This window comes from Lactuca serriola, chromosome 9, assembly GCF_051521515.1.
Source record: "Lactuca serriola cultivar US96UC23 chromosome 9, Lser_US96UC23_V15, whole genome shotgun sequence".
Taxonomy (NCBI): domain Eukaryota; kingdom Viridiplantae; phylum Streptophyta; class Magnoliopsida; order Asterales; family Asteraceae; genus Lactuca; species Lactuca serriola.
Window position 1 is genome coordinate 25925555 of NC_136416.1, and position 7352 is coordinate 25932906.

The window sequence follows — 7352 nt, forward strand, 5'->3', positions numbered from 1 at the left end:
GGGGCCTGACAACCTCGGATTTTGGACCCCGAACTTGTAAAATCCGTAACTTTCGCATACGAGCTCCGTTTTCGACGTTCTTTATATGCTCGCGTAGCTGAAAATGTTATCTACAACTCTCGTTTAGATTTCATCGGCAAATTTTGACTTTATTTTTAATTATTTATTTTTAACGGGCCGGGACACGAAAAGTCCGTTAAAAATCCATAACTTCTTCATCCGGTGTCCGTTTTCGTCAGACTTTTCGCCGTTGCGCTACTAATGTTGAGACCTTAGATTCTCATTTAGGTTGTTTTGGTCAAAAGTATCTCGAGCTCTATTTCAAGTTTTTAGCTGTCTACTGCTATACCCGAATCTTGGAAAAATCATAACTTCCTCATACGAAGTCAGATTTGGACGTTCTTTTTATGTACGCTCATGGTTTGAGGTTATCTATAATTTTCATTTAGATACCTAAAGCTAAAAAAATATTGTATTGAAACTTCGCGTTTTTCGTTTAATCGGTGTTGCTAGTTTTGTTGGAAATCTTAGAATGGTCATAACTTCTTCGTTATAACTCGGATTTTAGTGTTCTTTATGTATTTGGAAACCTTAAGACGATATCTACTACATAGTGTACTCCAAACAGAGCTTTTGAATAATTCATTTATCGATGGTATTCCTATTACATTCCAAAGAGGTTACAAGACTGGATTTATAATGCCCGGAAATAACGGGTTGTTACATCATCCCCCCGTTAGAGGGAATTTCGTCCCGAAATTAAATACAAGATAAAAGTTTTAGGGGCTGAGGAAAAGATGCGGATACTTCTGTTGCATCTGGTCTTCTCGTTCCCACGTGAACTCAAGTCCCCTCTTAGCATTCCAACGGACCTTTACTATTGGTATGCGACTCTGTTTAGTTCGTTTAATTTCCCTATCTATGATCTCGACGGGTTCTTCCACAAAGTTAAGATTTTCGTTAAGCTCGATTTCATCGAGTGGAATCACAAGTGTTTCGTCGTACAAACACTTTTTCAGGTTCGATACGTGGAATACTGGATGTACTTTGTTAAGCTTGATCGGAAGTTGGAGTTTGTAAGCCACTGGACCAATTCTTGAAATGATTTCGAAGGGTCCAATGTACCGAGGATTTAGCTTCCCACGCTTTCCAAAGCGTATCATGCCCTTCCAGGGTGAGACCTTAAGCAATACACGGTCACCAATCTGAAATTCCAAGGGTTTTCGTCTTTTGTCGGCATAGCTCTTTTGCCTATCCCTTGAGGCTTTTAGTCGTTCTCGTATTTGCACGATCTTTTCAGTCGTTTCTCTGATGATCTCCGGACCAGTGAGGGTGCTATCAGTGACTAGACCTTTTGCCAACTGCGTGTCGCCTACTTCCGTCCAGCACAGAGGTGATCTGCACTTACGGTCGTAAAGGGCTTCAAATGGAGCAATCTTGATACTAGTATGATAACTATTGTTATAAGAGAACTCGACTAAAGGTAAGTGAACATCCCACGCTTTACCAAAGTCGATCACACATGCTCGCAACATGTCTTCCAAGGATTGGATCGTTCTCTCACTCTGTCCGTCAGTTTGTGGGTGATAGGCTGTACTCATATCCAACCTTGTTCCTATGGATTTTTGCAATGATTGCCAGAATCTGGAAGTGAATCTACTGTCTCTGTCTGAGATGATAGACATTGGCACTCCATGAAGTCGTACGATCTCTCGGATGTATATTCTCGATAGTTTTTCCATCTTATCAGTTTCCTTGATTGGTAAGAAATGAGCGGACTTGGTTAGCCTGTCGACGATCACCCAAATAGTATCTTGGCCACCCTGAGTTTTGGGCAGTTTCGTTATGAAGTCCATGGAAATCTGTTCCCATTTCCACTCAGGTATCTCGGGTTGATGGAGTAGCCCTGAGGGTTTTTGGTGTTCTATTTTTATCTTGGCGCAAGTCAAGCACTTGCTCACATAGGTAGCAATCTCTGCTTTCATGTTTGGCCACCAGTAGAGTTGCTTGAGATCTAGATACATCTTATCTGACCCTGGGTGCACGGAGTATGGAGTCTTGTGTGCTTCATTCATAACTACCTCTCTGAATCCACCAAACTTGGGTGTCCAGATTCGGTTCATGAGGTAGCGTACTCTGTCACTCTTGATTTCTAGGTTCTTGTCCACCCCCCTAAGGGTTTCACCCATCACGTTTTCGGGTTTCAAGGCCTCCATTTGAGCTTCCTTGACTTGTGATGACAGGCGCGAATGGATTGACATGGTTAATGACTTCACTCTTCGACCAGAATACTCCTTACGACTAAGGGCATCGACAACGACGTTTGCCTTTCCCGGATGATAGCGAATCTCACATTCGTAGTCGTTGAGCAATTCGACCCAACGTCGTTGTCTCATGTTTAACTCCTTCTGGTCGAAGATGTGTTGAAGGCTCTTGTGGTCTGTAAAGATGGTGCACTTGGTCCCGTATAGGTAGTGCCTCCAAATTTTTAGGGCGAAGACCACCGCTCCAAGTTCTAGGTCATGAGTGGTGTAGTTGACTTCATGCGTTTTTAGTTGTCGTGAGGCATATGCAATAACCTTTCCTCTCTGCATTAGTACACAGCCCAGCCCTTGCTTCGAAGTGTCACAATACACCACAAAATCTTCGATCCCCTCTGGAAGAGAAAGAATGGGCGCACTACAAAGGGCCTGCTTCAGAGTTCGAAATGCAGCATCTTGTTTTTCTCCCCAGTTGTAGGTCACACCCTTCTGAGTTAATGCGGTAAGAGGCTTGGCGATGCTGGAGAAGTTCTGAATGAACCTTCGATAATAACCAGCAAGACCTAGAAATTGGCGAATCTCCGTTGGTGTAGTTGGTGCAGACCAATTTTTGATAGCCTTGATTTTTGATGGATCTATGTGGATTCCTTCCTTGCTGACCACGTGACCGAGGAAGTCCACCTTTCTAATCCAAAACTCGCATTTTGAGAACTTAGCATAAAGTCTCTCAGTTCGCAACGTCTCTAAGACTTGTCTCAGATGTTGACTATGCTCTTCTTTATTCTTCGAATAAATGAGTATGTCATCTATGAATACTATCACAAATTTATCCAAGAATGGACGACATACCCGATTCATTAGATCCATGAATATGGTCGGCGCATTGGTTAGTCCGAATGGCATCACCACGAACTCATAATGCCCGTATCTCGTTCGGAAGTCCGTCTTGGGAATATCACTCTCCAGGACTCGCAGCTGGTGATATCCCGATCTCAAATCGATCTTGGAGAAGTAGTTGGCTCCTTGGAGTTGGTCGAATAAATCGTCGATTCGGGGTAGGGGATATCGGTTCTTGATGGTAAGTTTGTTGAGTTCTCGGTAGTCGATGCACATCCTGAATGATCCATCCTTCTTTTTCACGAATAACACAGGTGCTCCCCAAGGCGAGAAGCTCGGCCTGATGAATCCTTTTCCGAGTAGCTCATTCAGTTGGGATGATAGCTCTTGCATCTCCGCCGGGGCTAACCGATAGGGCGCCTTGGCTACTGGGGTAGCTCCGGGAACCAGGTCGATTCTGAACTCGATTTGTCTCGCGGGGGGTATTCCTGGAAGGTCTTCGGGAAAAACGTCGGGAAAATCGCATACGTCAGGCACATTCTTGACGTCTTGGACTTCGTGCTTCACATCCACGACATGTGCCAAAAATGCGTGATATTCCTTGCGTAGGCACTTCTGAGCTTGGATACTTGAGATGATACGAAGAGTGGTACTGGTTTTGTCGCCCAAGACAAAGAAAGTTTCGCCGGTTGGCAGATTAAGGCGAGCGGCCTTATCGTAACATAAAATGTTAGCATGATGAGAACTCAGCCAATCCATGCCAATGATGACATCGAAACTCTTAATCGAGACTGGCATAAGGTTGATTGGAAAGGGATTATCGTTTAGAGTTAGGTTACAGTTCAAGTATATCTCCTTAGTGTTTTCGGTTTTACCGTTGGCCATTTCCACTATAAACGGTTCACTTAATGATTGTGGTAATGGTTTTAGCAGGCCTTTAAAATCGTGACTCACAAAACTCCTCTCCGCTCCACTATCAAACAAAATGCATGCATACGAGTTATCGAGAAGAAACGTACCCGTAACAACAGTGGGGTCCGCAACGACTTCATCTTGTCCCATTGCGAATACTCGGCCTCTTCCGCCGGTATTCCTGTTGTTTGCCTTTGGGCAGTCCCTACGGTAGTGCCCCGTGTCTCCGTATTCAAAGCAGGCGCGGCTTACTCCGGTATTAGCAGTGGGGGCGGATTGTTGGGTCGGCTCTTTACAGTAGCGGGCTGTATGCCCTTTCTTATTGCACCTAGTACGCTGGAGGTCACGGCAGAGACCGTGGTGGTGGAAGTTGCATTGGTTGCATTTCGGGAGTTTCCCATTGTAAGAGCTTGTGGGGGCAGTGTTGGTAGGTACAGTAATAGCGTGAGTCGCTACTATTTGTTGTTTCCTGGGGTTCTCCTGTAGGGTTTTCCCCCTTCTCTTGTTCCAAGGCCTATTCTGGCCCTGTGTCTCTTTAGATGGAGGGGCGGTAGCTGCAATGGTACCCTGTTTTACCCCGTGGTCGATGAGTTGCTGAGCCAGGCATTTAGCGCTATTGTAGGTAGTAGGGTTGGAAGCTAGGACATGCCCTTGAATCAGGGGTGACAACCCCCAAATGTACCTTTCAACCTTCTTTGATTCTGGGTTGACCATGGTAGGGCACAATGCAGCGAGGTCGTTAAACCTAGCTGTGTAGGCGACTAGATCAGATCCAGTCATCTTCAGATTCTAGAGCTCATGCTCGAGTTTTTGCACCTCGCCCCTTGGGCAGTATTCTTCCAGTAGTAGAACCTTCAGGTCCTCCCAACTCATGGCGTTGGCGACCGCGAGTGTCATTGATCTCACATGGCTTTTCCACCAAGTGAGGGCTCGATCTATGAAGGTGCATGCAGCAAACTTAACCTTGCTTGCTTCTTGGCATGAGCAGATCTCGAAGACCGTTTCGGTCTTTTCGAACCATTGCATTAGTGCAATGACTCCCCCTAGGCCATTAAAAGTCTTCGGCTTAGAGTTGGAGAACTCCTTGTAAGTACATTCTCTTACTTGGCCATGACCAGTGCCAGGATTGGAATGATTCGTGCTGCTTCCTGTAACTCCGTTTACATTGGAGTTTATTTGCGAGAGAGTTGTTGTTACTGCTGCTGTGATAGCAGCCTGGACCATGGACGGATCATACGTTGCTGGTGGAGGTGGTGGTGGTGTAGGTGCTTCCCCACCGTTGTTTCTTCTTGGGTTCCTACGCGGAGGCATCCTTCAACTATAGGTTGAAAAGATAAAGATAAGAATTCCATGGCATAGAAAATGTACGTGTCTCATGAACTTGCCATTGCTCAACAACAGATGATAGTATGAGGCTCAAAATAGTAAAATGAAAGTTATTTGTGAGACTGCAAATATAAAGCAAGAGTTCGGTGTCTAGATGACCTCTTAAGGATTGAATGAAACACTACTCGAAGTAGTAATAGTGCCACTTATATTAATATAATAGCTGATACAACGATTACAAAATTTTGACCCCTACAAGGGTCTCCGGTTACAAAGTTCAAGAATTTTAAAGACTTTTAGCCGAGGTCCTAAGTTACAACAAAATTTGAGTCTTTAACAAGCACTACTTGCGACGTAGGTTGCTCTTGGAGCTTGACTCCGCATCTGATTGCTTTGACTCCATTAGGCGCCTATCAAAAGCGGCTTGTTGTTCCCTTAATTCGGCGAGCGTTGAAATCATTTGCGCCTGAAATGCCTCGGTTTGGTGTTGGGCATTGTCTTGAGCTCTATCCAGCCTACGGATGTCGGAAGTGTGAACCTGTACTTCCACGTTGACTTCCCGAATCCGGCTAGCTTGAACTCCGGATTGGTAGGACTGGTTGGCGAGTTTGCCCACCATGACTGGGAGTGCCTGATCGGCTGAACCTCCGCCGCGGACATCGTAGAAATCTCGGCACATGTCGTAGGGAGGGCGTAAGCTCTGTTGCTGGCTCCAATGGTGGAGGTGACTTCCCCACACAGGAGTGGGTCCTTGGAAGTTCCTCACATGGACGGGGGGTTGTGGGGCCGGTGGATTGATAACCTCTGGCTCTGAATCTGTACCAGAGTCATCTCCCTCATCCAACTCTATAGGCTCTTCGTCTTCTTCAGGATCTTCTTCGATCCATCCTCCATTACCTTGATTGGGATAGTAGGGGTCATTGGGGTGGTGGAATCCATCCATTGAGTCTGTACGAGAATAAGGTTAAGAATTTACTATAAGCTAGAGCACATAAATTTTACCTTTAAGTTTAATGGTCGTTGATACTCAAATACTCCCTTAGTATTATTTAACGATATGCTTTTGGTAAGTTTTAAATTTGTTGTCCACTGCAGACACTCCTTGGCATACGTTAGTCGGCTCTTGGACAAATATAGTTGATCAGGCTATATTCTTCCCAGTTCCGATTACATGTCCCAAGGTATACCTGCACTGCACAACTTATTTATAATACTTCTAAAATGATCCGATATGAACTGCTATTAGTATGAGATGAGTGCATGCCTACTTTACAAAAACTAAATAAACTTTAATTTCAAAAGTATGGCTATTCTCAGAGTGTTTTCGCCCAGTTGAGTTTATAGTTGTATACCAAAAATGGTTTTGATATACTTAATTCCCTATAAACATTGCTCTGATACCAATCTGTCACACCCCCAAACCAGAACGGCGGAAATGTTCAGGAGCGGAGGACGTCATATTCAGTATCATAACAGTTCATAGAAAGGAAAGTACACACCACCATATATATAAAGCTTTTCAAAATGTTTACATATTAGAATTCGTTACATGTTCAAAGGTAAATACATAATATCGTTCAAAAGAAGTAATTAACGCCTGTGCGTTAATCCCCAAAAGTTGACTTCCAACCTTCTTAGCGGTTCCCTGAGAATACAAGTTATTTCAAAGAGAAAGTGTCAACATTTAAGTTGGTGAGTTCATAAGTGGTTTAGAAAAGTCGAATGCCATTCCAAATGAGTGTATGTTTTCCAAGAAAATCCCTTGTTTTCTTATAAATGAAGGTATGCATGAGAATATTTGTGTTTGTAGAAATGCAGCTAGTTGAATCAAAAAAACCCTTATTTTCCTATTAGTTGTTGGTTTGTATACCGGAAAATCCCATATTTTCCTAGAGTAATCGTTAACCTAATGTCCAAGACTTAAAACTGAAAGCGAGCTATATGCTTTTAGAAGATTGAAGCATAGGTTTATATAATAGAACCTATAAGAAGAATTCAGTTGTTAGATAAAGAATG